Source organism: Nycticebus coucang, chromosome 7 (genome assembly GCF_027406575.1).
Source record: "Nycticebus coucang isolate mNycCou1 chromosome 7, mNycCou1.pri, whole genome shotgun sequence".
NCBI classification, from domain to species: Eukaryota; Metazoa; Chordata; class Mammalia; order Primates; family Lorisidae; genus Nycticebus; species Nycticebus coucang.
The window spans coordinates 103088469-103112112 of record NC_069786.1 but is presented as its reverse complement, the minus strand read 5'-3'; the positions used below and the strand labels follow the sequence as shown (position 1 = coordinate 103112112).

Here is a 23644-nt window from a genome sequence, read left to right as displayed (position 1 = left end):
TTTGACGTTTGTGCTGACCACTTACACCCCATCAACAGAGCAACTGCATGGAGGCGCAGAGTGATATTATAGTGGAATGACAAGAGAACAAAGTAATCTGTAACATTATGAAATTATAAAGTGTTTACTGGGATGAAAGCATGAAAACTTATGCCAATACCATCCTGGTCCTAGCCCTATGTACCTGGGTCACAGCATCTTAATAACCTGAACTATCTCTGTTATGATTGTCTTCCCAGAAAATAAAATCAGACATCTCCTGCCAGCTCTGTTTGTGTCTGGGCCTAAGATACAGTTACCATAGAAACTGTGATTGTGGATACAATTTTACAAATTTGGCTTCATCTATCAGATGCACTTTGTGTGTGTGTGTGTGTGTGTGAGCGCGCACGTGTGCATATGTGCCTTGCCAGTGAGCTTGAAGAGCAAACTCTGGCTCTATGTCTTTAATTAAAGAGCCAGACATCATATTTCCTTTCCTCCATCTGTCTACCCACAAATAAAGATATTGTAACACTGGCTAAAATGTAAACGCATACTTGAAAAAAGACAAAGGTCTGATGAAAAGATGAAAAGAAGGGTATTAGAAAAAGCTTTTCCTAAGAAATCCGTCACCTGTCCTGTATTTTCCAGAAGCAGAATAAACAGGAATTGGATAGTATTTTAGTTAGCAACATTAATTGTTAGACACTAATGTCTAGTACTTCCTGAAGCTGGTTTCTAATTGTTTCTTGGCTGTATCATCATGGTTGTGTAGTCCACGCTGCTTCATCTTACTGTACTCCATGACAATGTTCTTTAATCATCCCCAAAGAAAAAAAGCTAATCCTCAAAATATGTCCAAATTTTAAATGATGTAATTTTTAAAAATTTGTTTATGTTGTTTATATGAATATTATTTATTCTACTTATGTTATTTATATGAATTATTTCTATTCCTTTCCATTGGTAAGCCTTATAAAGGATACTCATTAACGAAACTCTGTAGCATATTTTAATTACACTTTCCTTTATAAAGACTAAATAACACATACATAAGATTTTCAGCTTTACAGAACGGTTCTTCTTTCTATTTTAGTCCATGGGCAAGTTCTGGTCACCTCCATTTACAGTTACTAAAAGAAAGGACTTTCTGGAACATGCTACAATCAGTATCATGAGTTATAATCAATGCTACCCCTTCCATCTCTGCCTCATTTCACACACAAGGAAATGAGAGTTCAGAGAGAGAGAAGAGACTCGCCTAAGGGTCACCCCGTAGGAAAGCCAGGGTTTGAACTGAGATGTGTCTGACCCAAAAGCCACACTTCTACTCCTCGTAATGCTGCCTCATATGTTGGCAGTAATCATTATAGTTACTGTCACTCTATTTCCTAAATGAAGAACTGAGACAGAAGATCTGAAAGTTGAAGCGAACCCGTGATGGCAGTGGGAGGGAGTGTGTGAATCTGAGACCGTCTGCAGCATTCCACGTGTGCTTCTGGCCATCGCAGCCATACTGCTGAACTCCAGTGGCCCAGCAATGTTCATTTCATGTAGGTGGAGACATGAATCTATGTCTATATGTTGACTTTTTTTGTATAGCCAAAGTTAGTTTCTAATAACAAGTTATGTTTTGTAAAAAATAACAGTCTGTATTATGTACATTTTTCCAATTATTCATATATGGTGTCAGTCTGTTAATCTGGTTTACGTAAGACCCCAGACTGTAAGTTCGTGAGCATTAAGACAATGCCTCCTGTTTTGTACCCTTGCCTTCTCAAGGCCTGGCATATCACAGTGTTCACTAGTATTTACTGAATCAATGAGAGAGAAGTCTGAAACGTGTCTTCAGTGGAAGCTAACAGAAAGAATGTATCAGCCTCCACGATGGCTAGCTAGGTTTTTGAACTAAAACTGTTAAATAGTAGAAAGCACATTATCAAAATGGTTTAAGAGAGCTTTACCTTCATGACCCTCTGTCCTGTGGTAATGCCTTATTAAGATTGCCACAAGAATGGAGAAGCATGAATCCTATGTACTCAATTTTGATATGAGGACAATTAAGGTCATGGGGGGGGAAGGAAAAGCAGAGAGAGGGAAGGAGGGAGAGGGGTGGGGCCTTGGTGTGTGCCACACCTTCTGGGGGCAAGACATGATTGCAAGAGGGACTTTACCTAACAAATGCAATCAGTGTAACCTGGCTTATTGTACCCTCAATGAATCCCCAACAATAAAAAAAATCAAATAAAATAAATAAAAAAAGATTGCCACTTCCTTGTGTTTACATAGTCGTGATTTTTTTTTACATCTCTTAAAAAATAAACTATAAACATTCTTACAATTTAGATTTAAGCTCAGCTGTGGTGTATACATCAAAACCATTAGGAAATTTAATTAATAATTGCTTAGGGTGAAAGAAGATTCCCATAAGGTCAAAATAACAGTGGACTTAGAGGGGAACCCAGTCCAGGAAGATTAATCACTGAAAACACTGGGTATGACCACCGTTGATCTGAGGGTCTAACTCAAGGAGAAGTACCTGTTTTGATTCACAAAGTTACCACTCCCATCCTGCTATTTATGCTAGAAGCAGGCAGGCATTTTCTCCACATTTATATTAACCAAGTTATTTTGTGACTACTATAGCATCTGAGTTCAAGTTCTGGGAGGATAAACAAAGATGAGGAGAAAGGCAGAACTAAATGGATATCATTCTGAGTATTGGTGTTCTTGTGTCAAAACCTGGTTTGAAAAACTCAACGCGTGCGTGCATGCACACACGCACTGAAACATGCACTTCCATAATTTTCTATTAACTTGTAAATAAAATTCTACCTCCTAGTCCAGTATTCAAAGCCTTTAGTAGTCCACAGCAATCTAACTTGCCAGCTTGATCTTGCCTCTTTCATATATTCAATGATCTTATTGGGAATTTTATGGATCATGAGCATGCATTTTTGTGCCTGTGGTGGGCTGTCCATTTCTTTAGATTTGGTATCTTTTCCCATGACCAGGTTACTGCTGCCATTGTGGCAGGGGCTTAGCAAATGCTGAGTGGGCAAATGAATGAAGCAAGAAGTGTATGTTGGTCGACTGGTTGTATACATTGCTGTGAAGGTAGAAAGGCAGTGAATATGAAGAACAGATTCTACAGAAGGCAGTGCGAGTATTAAAACACTCATCAACAGAGAAGAGAGCCTGGAAAGGGGGGTATATGCAGGGAAAGAGAAAAACCCCAGAGAAGCAGAGAAAAGCTGACAAAGGGAATGGGTTCTAAGAAAACATCTATGTTACTGCAATCTACTCTAAATCTTAGCATACAGGTAATGCCCATCCTAAATTTCTCTCTATTAATCAAACCCTTGGAGCAATCAGAACACACCATTCCCCCACCAGAGCAGGGAATGCAGACTTTGCTTTTCTGATTAGCTGTATATATAGCATCTTATTTCCAAAGTCTTTAAAATGTGATCATTTTAAGTCAACATTCAAAGTCAGATTTGATAAAATCATTTAATTGGGCATTGATTCATCTACACAGAACTCATCACTGAATTCTTCAGTTTCACCAACATAATTTCCTTCCAAATTATCTTTTATCTAGATGCTGGAAGTCCAAGTGTGATGAAAATTTTGCCAAAATAAAAAGCTTTTAGATTTTTAACGCTGGCTGGACACAATGGAAGATTGTTGAAGAATAATGCATGCTTGCCAACCACCAGATATGACTGCTTTTCGCATAATTAATGTCATTCTTGCTGCTCGAGTACCATTTCCATCCTCTAATAATTTCCATTAATGGAGGAAGTTTCTGCAATAATTTTTGCATCCTGCGAAACCACTGTGGCTTCTGTACACCTTTTAATCAAAATAATGACAATGGGCGAAAAGGGTTGGTGAGAGATATTACCATAGCCCTGGGTTCCATTTGCTTTGTCATTGTTTTCAGTCTCCAAAAACTGTCCAAAGGGCTCATCATGTTGACTTATATTATGTCAATTAGACCTTGATGCTTCAATTTCAAAGCACTGACCATTTGTATACCAAGAAGAAAAGAATATATAAAGTGGGGCTGTCAAAAACAAAAAAAAAGAATGTGGAAAGAGTATTTTTGAAAAAGCAAAACCACAAGATGAGTGGATGTGAATATAAGTGCAGGGCCTGTGAAATATAATTGTACAATACTTTAAGATGAGGCTTCCAGTAAGAGGAAGTGATAGACTAGTTGCAAATCATAACCTCAAACCTGCTGATTCACACTGCTTTTTTATGTGCTGCCACAAAATCAAGAACTTGGGATATAAAATTATGCAAATATACAAAGAGCAACAACAAAAATTAGCCCAAGTTTCTCATATGGGCCAAAAATGGACGTAGGCACCATGGTGGTGGCAGCAACCGTCCCATGCCATGGAGGAAAACACAGAGTTCCTACTTAATTGGGTTTCTGGAACCCTTTCCTGGACTTCCCTGTAAGCTAAATAGTGATACTACAATGAGGAAAGTTTGGATTTAAGGACACTGCCGCTGGGAGTCTTTTTCCCTCTGTTCCTGAGTTGCTTTTCGAACTAGTAAAAGGCTACATCAAAGCCTTATTCTTCTATGCCTAAGATGGCTTTGAAAAAACTTCACCTGAGTCACATCTAACCGCACTTGGCCTTCACTCTGTGAAGTCCACCTGGCAGAGATCTGACAATGCCACTTGAGCAGGAAGTGTGGGCTCTGCGCAGTGACCTGGGGTAGGGGAGGGTTCGGGTCTGAAGAGTGTTCAGTGATCTGATTAGCTTGAGAACCAGCTCCCTAAGTTATTCAAAAAATAATACAGAAATAATGCTGGCGAGTGGGTTTTTATAGCCATTGTTAAAATAAAAAGGAGCTGGTCATCAGCTGTGAAAGCTGCGTTGCCACTTCACGAGGGCCTGGAAGGCACTGAGGAGAGATGAGCGCTTAGCTAGGACCCGTCAGGCCTCGGCCAGGTGGGCTTCACAGAGCAGGCTGGGACGCGCACAGACACCGGCCCAGGGCAGTGGGATGGCTGTGCACATACCCACCTGGAGGGGGACCCTTAACGGGTTAATACCAATTTTCAAAATACCTGTCCTGTTTTAAAAAATGTGCTGTCTAGTTCCTACATACACATAGAATGGATAATGTATCATCAATATGCAAACAGTTTGCAATGCTCAAAGTATGTTCTCCTATGACTCCCCCCGCCCCAGCACCCTGACCAGGAGAAAGGCAGGTGTTGGGGATGACTTGTAAGACTGTCTGGCTCCAAGGAAGGGAGGCAGACAATCCTAAGAAGCACTATCATTTCTCCTGCATGTCTGATTCCAGAATTAATTAATTCTAAATACAAACTGCAGGGAGAGTTCCTAGCTGAACCCCAAGAGGCTGTGGTCTCGTGGTGGTGTAGTGCTGAAGACCATGCATTCAGAGGAGACCGCCTGGGTTTGAATGCTGGCTCCACCACTAACCTTGAGCAAGTTAACTGTTGAGTCTCGTTTTCTTCACCTATAAAATGGAATTAATAATAGTACCCGCGTCAGATGGTTGTTGTGAGGAGTCAACGATATGATGCTTGTAAACTGCATAGTACATGCCATACATGGAGAGTCTACATATATGTTCAGCAAACCTTGGTTCTTAATATTGTTGATGCGGTTACATTTAAACCTGACCTGTCCATTGGTAAGGAAGATACTTGGAGAGAGTATCTTCCTTGCCCGGTAGAACCTCTGAGCAGTGCTGACTAAGAGAGAGAGCTAACGGAAGCATCTTCAGTGTTGCTGTCCCAGAAACAGTACTGGAAAGAGAGGGAAGAGAGAGAAGATGCAGAGGATAGAGAGGGCGAAGGGGACAGCGACACAGAGAACTTCTAATTTCTCTTACACATACAGAATGAGTGGCCAGAATGATGTCACATTTAAAAGGATGATGACGATGATGTGTGTGTGTATAACCATCTTACTGCTCTTCACAGAAACTGCTCAAAGCCTAGGACAAGTCTGAATTCTTGAACACAACATCCACGCCTTTCAGACTCCACCCCTGCTACTTGTCATCGTTGTTGTGATCATGTTTCCAGTCTCATTTCTGCTCCTTCATCCTTATACCCCCCACACTTGCCCTTCTCGAGCGCATGTCCTTCCCTGAGCCCAGGCACACTGTCACAGCCTTGTGTTTGTTCAAGCTCTTTCCTTTCCCTTCTCTTCCACCTTCAGGTCCTCCGGGAAGCTCATCAGACAGTTATTCCCTTCCTATTTTCCGAGAGTCTACAGTATATCTTTTACAATAATAATTATCTACAGTGTTATTGTATAATGAGTTTTTTTCCCTTCTGTGTTGGATTGTGAGTGCTTTGAGAACAAATGATCTTATTTCATTCATCTTTGTAACGCTTCTTGTCCAACACATATTACATGCTCAATAAATAATTAGAATAATGAAACATTGAGCCAATGAGAAAAGTTATCTTGAAGGTGAGATGTAACACGGGCAAGCAGGGAAACCCATAATCCTAAACTATCCACAGAAAACTTGGATTTGGATTGGATTGGATTAACCCAGCTGGCCCACCTCAAGATGCTATATGCAACTAAACGCAGTGCTTCAATTCACATGGGAATGTTACTCCCACTAAATGGAGTCAAGAAACAGTATTCATTGTCCTTTGGACATCTAATAGTGCAGATGTGAAATGTGCATTTTATCATAACATAACTGAACTGTTTGGGATCAAATGTAAACACCGGGACCAAGTGTGTGTCATCCTAGTGGCTGCATAGGAGACAGGGAAAGATGGCAGCTGGGTCTCCTCCCAGGGCACAACAGGTGCCGTGCATGGGTAGACAGTGAGCCCACCGCCCACCCCCCACCCCCAGCGACCTCAGCCACTCTGCCAGAGTCTACTGCAGCCCACAGGGGAGGTGTTTCCTAAATGAGCACAACCCCCAGATTTAGCTCCCCAGTGTGGCAGGAGGCCCCTTCATTGTGTTTCCAAGTCTGGAAGCTCCCTCAGGTTCTGTGTTCAGGGAGATGTCTGTGTAGGTGTACTTCCTCAGACAGGCAGGGAGCCACAGTGTGAAGGGGCAGCATCAAGTAGAAAGAGGTCGGAAGACTGAGAAACAGAGGAAGGAAAAAGAAACCTACACTCAACATGATTCTGTTCAGCAAAGAAGCAAAATCCCAGCTTTGGCTGCTAAGCCGCTGAAATTCCAGATGAGTGCTGTTTATCATGCAGAAGCATTGCCTTGGGCCACACGTTAGGTACACAAACACAAAGGGAAGCTGATGAGCAGGAAAAAAAATTCGTGCATACTTTTTCAGATATCTGATACCACAGATAAGCAAAAAAATCCTCACAAGATCAGCATGCTGCTGGTGGTAGGGGGGGCATAGGTTGGACACTCCTGATTTAGAGGAGACCTCCAGATTTAAGGCAATCTGTACAGGGGTGGGGAACCTCTGGCCTCAAGCCCACACGTGGCTCTCCAAATCCCAAGTGCAGCCCCTTGACCGAATCTCAAAGTTCACAGAACAAATAACTTTATTAAAAGGATTTGTTCAAAGGATTTGTTCTGTGAAATTTGGTTCCACATTCAAGGATCCAGAAGGCCACATGTGGACCTGGAGACACAGGTCCCCACCCCTCTGCCCCAGTTTAGTATGAAGGCTGAGCAGAAATGCACACATATTTATTATCTAGTACTGTTCTGCACGGCTTTCATGGGCTCAGTCGGAGAACTGTGAGATTTACAAACATTAGCCCAATACATTCAACATCCCTAAGATGTAGGCAAAAGAGTATACAAGATCTCTACTCATCAACATAATGAATTAAGAAAAAAAAGTGAAAATTTAGGATGAATATTGCACAGAACTTCTTATGGTGTAATCCATTAGGATGAGGGGTAATTTCCCAGGAGGAGGTGATTTATATGTTAGAAAATGTACAACGCCCATTCATAACGTATTTGTGACAGATATGATGCCATGTCCGTCTATAAATCAGATTTACCTTCTGCTCAAAGCCCCAGAGTCCTTCCTACTGAAGGCTATCCTCAGAGGCCCTGACCCGAGAGGATTTAAAATCCAAAGGGCCCAATTACTAAAAATCTTCCATCATGTAATTGGGCTTTGGTATGGAAAATGGTACCAGTATTAATCCAAGTGACTTGGAAGGAAGTAGACAGAGCTACACTCCAGAATCTGTCAATTGGCCCAGGGCAATCTAGGGGACAGGTTTCTCTGAACCTCTTCCCCAAGGGCCATGTGAAACTCACTTTTAATTTGAAGACAAGCACAATTGCATGAATTATACTAGCAATCCACAAGTGAAGATGAAGACCAATCCAGATGAAGACCACAGAATTTAAACTTACAGTGTTCACAGGGGAAACATCATTTTCAATTTGAAGGTCAAACACTGGGAACAACCCATGCAAACAAAGAGTGAGCTGAATCATCTTTCCTGCGGATGAGAGGCAAACACCATAATTCAAAGAGCAGCAACACTTAAGTAAGTCGGAGCAGGAGCCATGCAAGGCTTGGGAAGGCAAAGGAACAGTGTTTTTCACTCCGTTCCCGAGACACAGGAGCATGTGGTTCAAAGGTTGACCAAATTGGCTGGGCAGCATGGCTTGTGCCTATAATCCCAGCAGTTTAGGGGGCTGAGGCAGGTGGATCACTTGAGCCAGGAGTGCAATACCCAATCTAGACAACATAGGGAGAACTGTCTCTACAAAAAAATACAAAAGCTAGCTGGGCACGGGGGCAGTATGTAGTCCCACCTACTAGGGAGGCTGAGGCAAGAGGATTGCTTCAGCCCAGGAGTTCAAGGGTGCAGTGATCTATGATTGTGCCACTGCACTCCAGCCTGGGAGACAGAGCAAGATGCTGTCTAAAAAAAAAAAAAAAAAATTAACCAAGTTGTTTTTTAAAAACTTAAAATTCTATGCGGCCTACAGCTAAATTCAGCGGTGCACAATTCAGCTGACGCCACATGCTTCTTCCACCCTGCCATTCTCTCTCAAGGAGAATTCCAATAACTGCCAACAGTTCCTACTGCTAAGGGCCCTCCAATTGCCCCGATATTTGTGAAAACAAAGCTGCAAAAACTTACAGGAAGAGAGTGAGCTTATTGAAGGTTTTTAATCCACTCCAATTTTAGTTAGGCCAGCTGCTACATTTCTATTAGATTTGCCCACTTCACTTCTCAATCCTCCCCGGTATGGTGGGTGAACACAAGACAGCACCCTTGGCAGGTTTGCAGCCAGAAAGGAGAAAATACCAGAAAATGCAATTTGGGGTGTAATTCTCCACTAGTAATGTCCCAAAGACAGATGACCTAACACTTCAACATGTTCCTAATTACTAGTTCCTGTGAGTCCAGTGGATCAGGGATCCTTAAAATGGGAGAGCTGGCAGCTGCCTGAGGAGTTTTGAGCCAAGAGCCATCTTGTACATGAAGAGGAAGTGTAAGGGTGGTGGGATGAGGTTCCCATTGCATAGGGACGGAAAAGCTTCTACTACTGGACGATGTCTTCAGAGACCCTATTCTTTGGGTGGGCTATTATCTAAAGAGTGTGAATTAAAGAGATCCATACAATCAATATTTTCAGAGATGTCAGATGTATTTGTAAATGTCTTTCTTATTATGCTATCAATACCCCAATAATGGTACTATTACCATATGCAGTTTGATCAGAATACTCGTCTGCAGATTATAGTGAGCAATGCTGCCGTGCTGTTTCCTGAATCCTGAATTGTAGTTGCAAATCACCAGTACTATGAATCTCAAAACATGGTTTAGTTTTGGAATGTCCAATCATTTTCTTTCTGCATGGACAAAGTACCCAAACAAGGAATTTGAAGACCATGACTCTGCTCCCTTTTTCTACCTGTTGGCTGGGGCCGACTCTGAGGGACAATTCCAAGATGATGGAGAGGCTTGGATGTCTGGGACCCACATGACTGGGGATTGTAGCTGCATCCTCATTCCATGACCACAGAGGGCATGGGTGGAAAGAGACCATGGTATTGCCTGGAGGAACTTTAGAAGGGAGTGGAGCAGATTTGATCATGGGGGCAATACATCCGCCTGGTAAACACGAGCTAAGATAGATGCAGGGAGGACTCCACACTAGTCTGTATACATCACCCTACAGAGTGGAAAACTCGTGTGCTCCAATTTTGAAATTTAATAGCCTCTGGCATTGGCAGTCTGGAATGCCATCATTGTCTGTCTCCCCTAAAAATCACTCTCTAGACTTGGGCTTTTAAAAGAACAGGGCAAGCTACAAGAAATGCTAACCCTTTGAATTGTTTTCTGAGGGTGAGGATTATGCATTGTCTATACATCTTGGAAAATTAGAATAAGAACTCTAAGCAAGAATGGTTAAGTAGCGTGTACTAACAAGATTCCTCATTTAGGACCCAGCCACCCCCGGCACTGGCCCTCTGTCCCACTTGCCCTCTCTGCCCCTCCAGCCTGTTGAGCATGCTCCTCTCCCAAGGCCCTTGTGCTCAAGTTTCCATCTGCCCCGGGATGCCTACTCTCCACAGAGCCATGGGCCTTTGCCCCTCCCTCATGTCTCTGCTTAAACACCTACCCTTCCCAGAAGCCCTCTCTGACCGCCTTACATAAAACAGTGTGCCTTGCCCAGCATTGCGCTCTAGGCCCTTCGCCCAGCTTTATATTTCTCTATGGGCATTAGCACAGCCTGAGATTTACTCTTTGCTCCCTTATCATCTGTCTCTTTTCACAAACATAAACTTCATGAGAACAGGGACTGTGTCTTGTTTCCCAAGTACCCAGACCAGTGCCTTGAGGACACACAACAAATCAATGCTCGATCCACCGCTGGCCTGAACAGGCACGCCTCCTCTGGCTCGTGCCTTTCCCTTCCTTCCCTTTGTTTCCTCATTTGTTCTCTTCCCTTTCCTCTTTCCCTTTCTAGAGACAGTCTCTGCCCACAGAGTGACCCAATGTAAGACGTCTTCGTAAAATCTCTATTAGAGGTGGCTGGCTAGTGATTATAGTTTGTCTCTAAGAACATTTTCAATTGAAATCTTTGTATTTTTCTAAGTTTAGTACGTATTTTCATAAATTTGCAAATTTGATCACACCAGGGTGATTTAATTAACCCTTATGTTTTCTGTTACTGATTTTTAAATTGGGTGATAATTTTTTTTTAAATTTATATTATAAAATCAGCGTGGAAAAAAAAAGTTGTCATTTTGCCTCAAGTTTAACTGTGACTGGTAACAAAAGATGACAGGGGTAAGGTAGTCAGAGAAGTAGGAAGATGATTTCGAAAATGAGTTTTTATCTCCCACATACATTAGTTTGAATCAACCCAGGAAAACTTTCACACTCAAGTCTGGTGGGTATAAACAAGCCATTCTATGGTATGGACTAGATTTACTTGTCTTCCATCAAGGTACAAAGGGCCTATCTAGGTACTGGGGTGTTGTGCACAGCAGTCCCACTGCTAAATTGTTTTATTTATGATCATTATTTTCCCTCCGCCTTCCTTTGGGAGAAGAGAATGCAAAAATTAAAATTTATAAATTCAAAATATCCACATCTTAAAGAGAATATGTCTAATATTTTCCTTGAGTGAAAAAAGAGGGATGGACATATTTTGCTTTCCTTTCTTTGCAGTGAAAGTTGAAACAGTGATTTTGTGTTATTATAACACTCGTCATTTCTCCCTCTAATTTGGATGGTTTTTAATAAAGCTCCATTGATTCCTCTGAAAGAAATTCCTCCTGGCAAAAGCAGAACACACACACTGATTGCTAAATATGCAGCAATTATCATATTCAGCAGCACACTTTAATATCTTATTTATAGATGTATCTATCTATAATTTGCTTTAATTAAGTTGCATTGATTTTAATGACGGGAACGATACTCTGAGAAGGGGCTGGTGTCATATGCTGCTGTGAGTCCGGGTCTGTTGCTCCTTTTAAAGATGTGGTCTCAAGCCTTAGTGACCTTCTTTAGGCTCCAAGCAAACCCATCCCAACTTAGTGAAGTTTAAGAGAAATTTTTTATGTGTTAATGTCTCAGAATTTGCCCTCATTATTGTAGGATGGTGTCCATTAATATGCAGCTTGGTGGATTGGAAGTTGCAACCAAATTTTAAAAATCATTTCACTTGTGCATAATTTCATCTCTAGCCCCAAATCACACTATTTATTTAGACCACAATCCTCCATCAGCTGTGGCTGGCAACAGCCTTTTGCCACTCCAGTAACTCTGTTTTTTTTTTCTCTTTCTTTTTTTTCTGCATTGCCAGTAACAACAGTCAGCTCTCAGAGGCTTCTTGGGACTTTAAATTTTTGACTGTGTCTTATCCCTCCTCCTGGTGAAAGTCTGGGAAAACTGGAACCAAGAACTTATAACAGTTTTACCTTTTATGACACCCATGTTCAAAGTGAGGGAACTAGCTGGCTAAACATAACACAAAGAAACATGAAGATAGCAAGTGTATTTTTAAAGGCTCTAAAATATTACTCATCATGACCAGAAACTATTTTTCTTTCTTTATTAATGGATGAAGAAGTAAGCACTGCTTCTATAAATCTTTGCACCTCTGAAGGTGCCAACATTAATTTTGTATAAATTATCCATGTTAGGATGCCAAGGCATGATCACAAAGGATAACTCAGAAGGCAGTGATGCCAGCGCAGCCCCGGATTCTGGTCACCATTTTTCACTTGCTGATTATTGCTACAAGTGTTGATTAATAGTGGTGTTCATGCTGCTAGCATGCATTTCCCTGGAGGTGAAGAAAACATTCCAGGGGGAGAAAAACCCAGAAAGAAGGAAAGATAATAATCAACTTGTCCTTCCGCTTCTCTGTAATAACTCTGCAAGAGTGTGCAAATCACATGCACCAGATCATCAATTTGTCAATCTGTTGATAAGGCAAGTGAATGTCTCCAAACCTCCTTCTTCTCCTTTTGGAAAAGGATGAAATGATACGAGCAGCAGGGGTCTGAGGGTGGTGTGGGGAGCTTTCCTATCCAGTCCCTCCCCGCTACAGTGACAATCACGGGCAAGACTGGAATTTACCAAGGCTGATTAGCTTAGCACTTATTTTTTCTCTCATCATTAATGCCATCCCTCTTACCCATGGAGGGGAACTAATGAATTGGGCTTAGAGAGTGAGAACGTTTCTTAATAAAAGCAACACAACAGGAGATGTGACAAATTCACAGGAAGAGTGCAGCAAGGGAAGGACCCTGACGCCCAGGGCCCCTGATCTTGAAGGCTATCATTTTCCTTTGTCCAGCTCAGTCGGATCATTTCCTGCTTCAGTGTTTTTTCTCTCTGGGTGGCTTTTCTCGTCATTAATCCTATGATGTGTTTTTGTTCTTCTAACTCTTAATTGTCTCTAATGAGGAGCAGACCATCAATGGCCACATTTGCAGTTCCCCTCTTGATTTAAGTGGAAAGACTAATTAGTATAAATTGTGGTGAAGGAACTTGAGTCCCTCCTGTAAGTTGGAAGAAGGGAAGCAAGAGAATGACCAATATTGCATCTTCTTGCGCAGAGCATGCCCTTCCGTTCTGCCACATGCAACGAGGCTTAGATTCATCTTGGATTTTCCATAAATTCTTTTGCAAAGGTGGACTATGAAACCTTACAGGTCAGACTGTAAGCCCTCCCCTTTGCCATCTCTCTTGCACTGCCCTCCACACCCGCATTTCTAGTGTCCTGCACTGTGTCATTACTTTATGACAATTCTTATCCGGGTGGTTTGTGCCTCTGGATTTCAACCTTTCTTTCTTCCCTGTTTCACCTGCATGAATTTCCAACATGGGTCTCTGTATGGCCAACTCAGAAAGACATTTTTCATTGCTTTATTTCTCTGGAGAAGTATGTGAAACATTTTGTAGGAGATTATGAAAAATCCAATCCAAGTTAGCCCTTATCCTCTAACCAGGCGAAGGCCAGAGACATTGTGTCGAATCTCTGAATCTCCATCTCTGGGTCCTCAGAAGGGGTGGTTCTTGCCTGAAGATGACAAACCTCTGGCTGTTAGAGCAATAGATTCTGAACTCTTAGCTGATGTACTAACCAGAGCACACTGCATTCTGGAAGGAAGCAGACAAAGCATAAAAGGGGAGAATAAAAACAGAAGGTACAGGTTTAAATTGTTGTACAGCAACCACAAAAATCCCTGTTTTTGCTACAATTGAACTGACTACTATAAAGTGGCATTATTTTCATGTCACTTAGTAGGATTTAATGTAATTTGAATCAATGTCCTTATGATACTGGTACCTACTCCTTATCCAAAAGCCTTCAAGTCTGGTTACCCCTATCGTGGGGAGCTATAAGTAGCGAAACACAGGTAGCAAGCATAATTAAGATAATACATTTTCTCCAAACTTCACTCATAACTCGAATGTGGCAGAGAGACCTGGGCTTGCTGTTTGACAAGTTGCAGCTGTAAGGTTGGACGTGCATGGTGTTTCCTTCCCTATGCTCTCGTGGCCATTCTTTTGCATCTTGTGGGGGAAATGTGCCTCTTCCCAACGCTGCCGGCTGGCATCTTTCTTTGCCTGCTTATACCAACCTGGCAGTGGGTAGAGTTTCTCTGTGATCTGTTATTATCTTTCATTCATACTCCCAGATGGATACCAGATGGGTAATTGTAGCCAGTGCCCGTGGGTCCACACCAGAGCCCATGGGCAGGAACCTGTCAGTTAGCTGACTCTGAAATGGCGCTTCAAAGAAATGCTCTTCAAAAATGGATGCATCTGTTCTCTACCCTAATGACCCTTTAAAAAGAAAGAAAAAGAAAACTCTTGTAGACAAGCTTTCCTTTAACTAGATGCTACATCTGTAAGCAAAAGGGAGAATGACCGTATAGTGGCTCGACCATGTCAAATTCATTTCTAGTTAATGGCACGTCCAAAAAGCCACCAATGCAAACAGCCATGTCAGTAGAGAAAGTGAAGTTTAATCAATATGTTCCTTTTTGGTGCTATCCTCACATTGCAGAGTCTCAATCTCTGAAGGGCAGCTTTTACGTAACATTTTCTGAGGTAAAAAGGAAAAAATGAACAAAAAAGAAAAAAGAAAATCTAAGAGTTTTGAAAGGCCTAGTGATTCCTAGGGGAAAATGCAGGCAATAGAGAAAAAGAAATGGGTAAAATGGTGGGAAATTCCTGTTGTAAGAACTCAGCCCTAGTGTATTTCTCTTAAACTGATGCTTCAGTTGTCACGCTTGACAAATTACATTTTAAAAAATATCCTGATGGATCATCTAGTTGTTTCAAGTGTGTATTTCAGCAGTTCATTATGAAAGCTTATTCTCTCAATTAACTACAAATAAAGTGAGATCTTCTAACTATTTTCTCTCCCAATGCTGTCAGCTATGTTCTTTTAGCAGACATCAAAGCAGGTCCCCGGTCCACATGGGCCTTTCCCGGAGAAGTTATGATAGACGGTTATGTGTTCCCTTAGGTTACTAAGGAAACACTTTCTTTCAGGTTATCCACGTACAAAGGTAACATTTACATTAAAATATGTTGGAAGTTAATTTCTTTTAATGCCCAAGCAGGATCATACCCATATCCATATCTATTATTTCAAATCCATGAATGTAAATTAACTTAATCTATAAAAATATTTGAATAGATGGTCATCCAATGGGTGACATGCTGATGTCAGATAGCTAGCTACTAGACACTAATGAACTTTTGTTGAAAAAAAAAAACTAGCAGTGACCTATTAGCTGGCTCTCCTTATTATACTAAATATGTAAACTTGTTGTCCCTGATATGGAGAAAAGAGGTGGGGGATGAAAACACAGGACGGGTGTCGGTAGGTGTGTGCTTTGTCTTTGGAGATTGCTAGATGACTCTGCCTCAGTTTACCCATTTGGGCCATCAGGAGTTCTAGCACTCAGCATGAAGTGGAGCCCAGTATAAGACTCAAATGTGTATAAGTTCTTGAATAAGTTGCTTACTGGCTCCAGATAGGATGTGATTAAGTTTTCTTGCTTCCTCGTGCAGGCAGGGAGTGGTGGAGAAGCACCGTCAGGGGAAGGTGATGTTGCAGGAGTGTCTGGGGAAGGCTTCATGAGGGAGGTTCTTATGAGACCGTGCAGATATAAGAGATGTGAACATAACCTCTTACTAGGATGGCTCGTGGGACCACTGTATGGCCTATCTTTTGGATCACTCGCAGAGACCAGTGGTCTCCAGGGACTTGTGTTATGGAAGACAATTTTTCCACAGAAGGCAGGGAGGGGTGAATGGGACAAGAGGTGGAGCTTAAGCAGTGATATAAGGGATGGGGAGCGGCTGTAAATACTGGTAAAGTTTGCTTGCTTGTCTGTGCTCACCTCCTGCTATGTCACCTGGTTTCTAACAGGCTACAGACCACAACTGTTTTTGGCACCAGGAACTTATTTCATAAAAGACAATTTGTCCATGGACCAGGGTTGGGGTGTGGGTGTGGGGGGTGAAAAGACAGGAGGCAGAGTTCAGGTAGTGATGCTGTGCAGTCCAGTTCCCAATAGGCCATGGACAAGTTGCAGGCCATGGCCTGTGGGTTGGAGCCTATAGGTGTAGGCTGTTTGCTGGTGACTGTGGTAGTTAGCTGTTTGCAGGGTACTTGGGATAAGTGACAATCTCTGTACATATGAACCATAAATGTCTTCTCAAAAACAAACAAAAAAAAACATCTTTGATTGCATCATGCTGGTGTCGTCAGCTACTTGAAAAAGGCACTGAGGTAAGGATTAGGATTTACAGTAGAGGGGACCAGACTTCATATCTGGGGAAATTTCTGTATTACTACTTTTTTTTTGTTCTGGAGACAGAGTGTCACTCTGTCACCCTGGGTAGAGTGCTGTGGTGCCATAGCTCACTGTAACCTCAAACTCTTGGGCTTAAGCAATTCTCCTGCCTCAGCCTCCTGCATAGCTGGGACTATAAGCGCCTACCACAATGCCTGGCTAGTTTTTCTATTTTTAGTAGAGATGGGGTCTCACTCTTGCTCAGGCCTCTCTGAAACTCCCCATCTCAAGGAATCCACCCACCTTGGCCTCCCAGAGTGCTGAGCCACCACACCCAACCAAGTGTTATTCTTAACATGAATAAGGAAGTATCTTGATCCTCCTTCTTTTCCTGAGGGAGACCTAGAGACAGTGTTGCACAATTCAAAAGCATTTATCAAGTATGTATCCCCCTGTGAGAATGCCAAGTGGAAAGGAGGAGGTTGAATGGAGGTTGGAACAGATGGTGATGGAGGCCATGTCCTTCACCTGCCCTTGTACACAGAGACAGAAACAGCAGGTTCTGACAGCTGGCCTCAGGAAAGTTTTCTATGGCAGAGGAGACCTGAAGTAGCGAGGCCCTTAATTGCTCTGGTCAGGTACCACCACAGAGAAGGCTGCTTAGTATGCTGCAGCCAACTGAAACAGAAACATTAATGACTTGTTTTACCAGCATCCCTGAACCATGATCCACTTGCATGAAAGAAGTAAGGGCCAAGATTTTTTCTCCTTTGCTGATGTTGGTCACATACCACAGAATAAAAAAAAAAAAAAAGGGCCTACTGCAGTCAAAAATAACTTTTCTATTTTTTTCTCTTGTCAGAGGCCAGGCATTGTTCTCCAGAAGGACATTAGGTTGTACTGACAAGATTTGTGTTAACCAATACTCCCTGCAGTGTGCATGTGTGTGTGTGTTTATGTTTCCAAATAGATTGTTTAATTATCTGTTCCATTATCTTTCTGGAAGCTGTACTTCACGGCATCAAGCATATTTATCAATAAGAAATGAATGCCATCCTGGGAACTGATTTGTTCAAGGTAACTTTCATTATAGTTACACTGACTGTGTCTGATGATGTTTCCAAGCTTGTGCTATTTTATTTATAGTTGCAAACCTCTCATTTAACTTTTTCACCACTTGAGAGCCAAGTGGAGTCTCAGTGACCACCTGTGTACCCAGACAATTTACCTGAAAAGGAGGTGTAGACATATAAGTACAAGAATCATTTAAATTATTTTAAAATCACTACTCATTATTGATGAAGATGGGTCTCCCTCACTCCCTAGCAGCAGGACCTAAATGCAGCAAAGTTGTACTTTGGGCATTATATACCTTAAGAGTTATAAACCATACAAAAATATACAGTTATAGATGAAGTGCTAGGCAGAAGTAAAGTGGTAATCTTGTAAGTATAAAATTGTTCATGCCAATTAATTCAGCATCTTATGTTATTCTCATTAGAACTAGAAAAGGTAGTAATATGGCATGCGGCAACTGTCATGCTTACTTCCAAGTTAAAAATGGTAACAAGGCCAGGCAGCAAGTGCTGTGAACCGAAGATGAGAAGTTTGACATCAAAGCTGAGCTTGCTACCAAGCTGTAGAATTCTGGGCTTGGTGTGGAGGCCCGAGAGTTCTCCCAGGCTTTCTGACTGGCTTATTTCTGGATGCATGTGCTTATCAAAATTTTAGGAAAAGCAACAACTCTTTGTAAATCTCTACCTTGCAATATTGGAATGAAGATCTGATTTTAAAGGCAAGGTTCTGTTACACCAGATAACAGGGCAGCAGTTGAATGAGCCAGCTGGCTGAGAGCTGTATATTGGTGGGTGAGAAGCACATAGCAATAACCCACAGCAGATGCCAGTGTGTGGCTGTGAGTACTGGGAGGGACAAAGGCAGGAAGATGGATCTGAGAGGAAAGGAGACCAAATTGTGAAACAGAGTCTACATTCAAAATTGTCCATGACAAGTGGCAAGCCGTTGGGTCAAGTTTGGGTGGGTGACCAATCCAGATCAGAGAATTCCTGGATGAACTATAACCCTTGTGTTCTGGGGATACCAGAGACAGCAGCCTCAATGGATGTCTGATATTGACGAGGAGAGGGACCTCAACCCCTGAGGCTGGGATGGGATAAAATTCCAAGTGGAACTGGCTTGATTCTAACAGCACTTTTGAGGCTGGGTGCCGTGCCTCATGCCTGCAGTCCCGGCACTTTGGAAGGCCAAGGCAGGTGGAGTGCTTGAGCTCAAGAGTTCAAGACCAGCCTGAACAAGAGAAAAATTCACCTCTACTGAAATCTAGCCAGGTGTTGTGGCAGGTACCTGTAGTCCCAGATATTCAAGAAGCGGAGGCAAGAGGATTGCTTGATCATAGGAGTTTGAGGTTGCTGTGAGCTATGATGTCTCAGCACTTTAGCCCAGGGCAACAGAGTGAGACTCTGTCTCCAGAAAAAGGAAGAAAGGAAGGAAGGAAAAAAGGAGAGAGAAAAAGAAAGAAAGAAAGAACTTTTGAAAAAGGATCTTCAGATATTTTTGCACTTTCAGGGGACAGGTACAGACAGTAGAACCAGAGGTACAACTCATGCAATCACATCTGCAAAAGTGAAGGGTTGGAGGGGGCAGAGAGCAAGTCAGGCTCTTTTTTGGAATTCTCATTGAGCTGAAGCTGTCTTCAAAATGAAGGATGAACATTAGTAACATAAGTAAGGTCAAGCCTTCAACAAAGCTGGGTCTCCTGTGCATTGTTCTAAACACCCAGTGAGAATTATCTATGGTATTATCAACGTGACTGTTACTAGATTAGCGGTTATAGTACAGACCTCATTCTAGGAGCTCATAAACTTGCACTACCAGTATCTCTATGTCTACAGCAGGAACTTTATTTTCATCTTTAATTATTACAACAATGCAGGTTAACAGAGAAAATAAAATCTTTACCTATTTATAGGTAACTGTATACATAACCCCCACCATTACATTCTAATTATTTTTTTATATCTTCAATGGAAAGATTAAAACAAAACCAAGAAATTCTCAATTTTCTGCATTTCTGCACGATTTTCTACTGAGCCCTACTGAAATTATAGTGACGTGTAACCAGAAACTCATTTTGTTATATTTTGCAAAACCATCCCTTGGAATGGTTAAAGAAGCCAATCTGGAAATTTTACACACCATGTCTCACTTTTTCAAGACCATTTAATAGAAAAATTAGGAGTTAACAGTATAAGAGGGGGAAAAAAGCCCTAACATATTCCAGTCACACCACTAGGAACGCACCACTTTTCTGAGTGTGAATGAGGAGGCTGCTGCGAGGAAAACGGCTGTTGTGATGCAGTAAAACTGCCTGGGATCTTGTTATGGTTCATCATTAGGGAAAACCTGGTATTCTGGACAAGTTTAAGTGTTTTCATGGGTATCAAATTATGAATTCAATGGCAATGTGAGCGCAGGCAATTTGCTCCTGATCTCCCAGATTCTGGCTGAACTGACCAAACACCTAAAAAATAGGTGACACTTGCCCCAGTGCCAGGCATGGAGGAGTATCTGCTAGAAATGGTGCCACTCCTGGGGAGCAGATGGAGGAGGCTACAACTTTCATTTCAAGCAAGAGGCAGGGCAGAGGTTATGGAACTGATAAGGGTTTTCTCCTATGCTGGAAATGGCAGGATTCTAATCAGCTCATCCAGAAAGGCTAGGGTTCTCCCTGTGACTACAGCAGGAGAAAAGCAATCAAAGAGATGCAAAGTGCAGGGTCTCCTGATTTGGTGGCCATAGGATGAGGATGAAGGGTGGACACAGCCACAGCTACTATAGGATGAGAGGGTGGGGCTACACAGAAATCAGTATTTGGAAGGTTCACCTCTTGTTCAGTGATGGCAGCCACATTGTTGGAGAAACTAGGCAGAAGGGACGTCACTCCCAAACCCCCCACCAAGGTATTGCTCAGGACTCTGACACCCTTCCTGCCCTCTTCAGCTGCCAGGCATGAGAGGACTCTGCTACAAACATTCTCGTGCAGGGTGACGAGAACCAAGGGAATGGTCCATTTTGTTTAAGGAGCTTTCATGTAAGAAAATAAACAAATCCACACGAAGCCATCAGCAGAAAGGACTCAACAAGGACTTGGGAATAAGAATGAAAAGAGACTAACACCCAGATTACTTTGGGTGAAAATATCAATGTCATAAAGAATCCTCTAAGATCCACATAAATAAAACAGGTCAATTATAAGGAAGGAAGAGTCAGGTGGGTCTCAGATTTCAGCAATGTTAAAAACTAAAAGACAGTGGGATTTTAGGAGAAAATCCTTGGCATGCAGGCAAGTCATTCACTCAACAAGTATTTATCATCTACCTTGGACTACCAGACATTGTTATACACGTGTTGAGCTTTATATATAAAGGATATTATCAGATTTCAAGGATTTAGAAATATACTACCTGTGGATACTTCCTGAAGTGAAATCATTCAAAAAGGTAAGCAGGGAGATGGGTCAGGATAAAGAACTCAACAATGAGGCTGTCATAGAAAAGACGGACTGACATCAGACACTGCATGTAATCTCTGGATGATAGGAGGCACGCTGCATTAAAAATATGTTTTTGAAAAGAGCTATGGATTCTTCTTTAGAAACGTGACTGCATCTCAAATACCACAGGTGAAAAAGTGTGAGGAAAAGTTGTGATAGCATACAGTCACTTGGCTTTGTTTCTTTGACATGGAAGGAACTCAATAGAAATAATTTTATTTTTGATGTTGATAGAGAAAATAGGTTAAAGAATGTTTTCTATAAAGCCAGTATGATTGTAATTACTAAAAAAAAAAAATCAGAGAAAATGTAGTACATGGGGTTTAGAAATAAAAAACAGCAAAAGTATATAAAACAGAAAAACTAAAACAAAATGACAGAAAGAACAACAATGCCAGTCACCATTGTAGTAGATAGAAACGAATTAAATATTTCTTTAGAAGAGAAAAGTCTCAGGATGAATTAAATAGCACAATTCAACCTTTTATAATTGATAGCTCTAAAAAAGGAGGGGGGGGGCAAGAAGGCCTTAGAAAGTAAACAATAGATGGGAACTTTTCTTTCTTTTTTTGTTTTTGAGACAGAAAGTTTGTCACCTTTGGTAGAGTGCCCTAGCATCACAGCTTGCAGCAACCTCAAACTCTTGGGCTCAAGTGATCCTCTTGCCCTCGTCACTGGAGTAGCTAGGAATAGGTGCCACCACAATGCCCAGATATTTTTAGAGACAGGGTCTCAACATTACTCAAGCTGGTCGATGGGAACTTTGAACTATATCTATGTGTCCTGGACAGATCAAGAAGATGACATAGGGTCCTCAAACTTTTTAAACAGGGGGCTAGTTCACTGTCCCTCAGACCGTTAGAGGGCTGGGCTATAGTTAAAATAAAATAAAAAAAACTATGACCACATTCCTATGCACACTGCACATATCTTATTTTGAAGTAAAAAAACAAAATGGGAACAAATACAATCATACCGCCTCATGTGGCCCGTGGGCCATAGTGTGAGGACCCCTGACTGCAGAAACTATATAATCTATGAGATCATTTTATGATATTTTCTCAATTATAGAACACACATCCCTCATACTTACACATTTGTGAAATTGGGATGCCTTTTTATAGCATGGATGTGGTGGTATTCTCTTTTTTGTTCTTCTCCTTAAAAGCTACTATTAAATTTACGTGTCATAACAATCTGTGCTGACTTACATTTGAGAAAACCTGGTATACGGATATGTTTACTGCCTACTAGCATGTCAGTCCCACAAGGTAGAGACTTTTGTCTGTTTTTCTCTTGGCTCTATCTCCAGCACCTTAAGAGTGCCTGGAATATAATAGGTACTTGATAAATACCTATGAAATAATAAATGCTTACAGAAAAACCATTATTTTTAATTTAATTAATTTACATTTTTAAATGGCAGAAGTTAACACATATTACATCAACTTTTAGTAAGGGCCACAAAGCAAAATTACAGAAGTCACTGTCCTTAACTACAAAGCATTAAAATTATATAGTAATAACAGAATTATAAATGAAAATATCTAACTCCTTAATAACTAAAATAATGATCATAAAAATCACTCTTAGTTAACAAAAGAAATAGTCTTTCCTTTTTGAATACCTAGGAAAAAACATAAGAAGAACATTAACACAGCAGCACTTCTAGAAGTACCCCTAAACTAAGTTCAAAAGCAAATTCTTTGCTTTAAATTATATTATTATTAAATATTCCTAAAAAGCAAATGAAATAAATGGCTAAATAATTTTGCTTCACCTCCCTTTAAGAAAATAAAATAATAGTTGATGAAATAAAAATAAATGTATTAGAAAACAGAAAAACAGAATTATGAAATATATGATTAAAAATATATATGCTAAATGGTTAAAAATCTCAATGAAATATATAATTTTAAAGAAAAAGATAGCAAATTTCCATAATTCACTAAAAGAGAAAATACCTCTATCTCCAAAGATCTGAATCTATTGAAAAAATTGAAAAAGGTATCAAAGAAAGGTACCTATAAAAAAGCACAAAGCTAGATGTTTTAATGGATGAGTTATTTTAAATCTTTTCAAAGAGATAATTCCTACTGTATAGAAATTGTTACAAAGCACAGAAACAGCTAAAAAGCTACCACTTTATAAAGGTAATTTAACCTTTCTGTGTAAAACACCTAAAGTTAGAGAAAAACAAGAAACCTAGATATCAATTTCACTTACAAATAAGATACAAAATCATAAGTGAAATACTAGCAATCCATGCTCAGATCTATCTTAAAAGAATATAATAGATAGCATTTGAGCATAGATTTA

At 41.0% G+C, this 23644-nt stretch overlaps 1 protein-coding gene across 2 annotated transcripts in view; it reads right to left on the bottom strand.

Annotated features, from left to right (window-relative positions):
• PARD3B (par-3 family cell polarity regulator beta) overlaps positions 1 to 23644 on the bottom strand; it is a 1103837-nt gene that overhangs the window by 113039 nt on the left and 967154 nt on the right. The gene's annotated exons all lie outside the window — the stretch shown is intronic.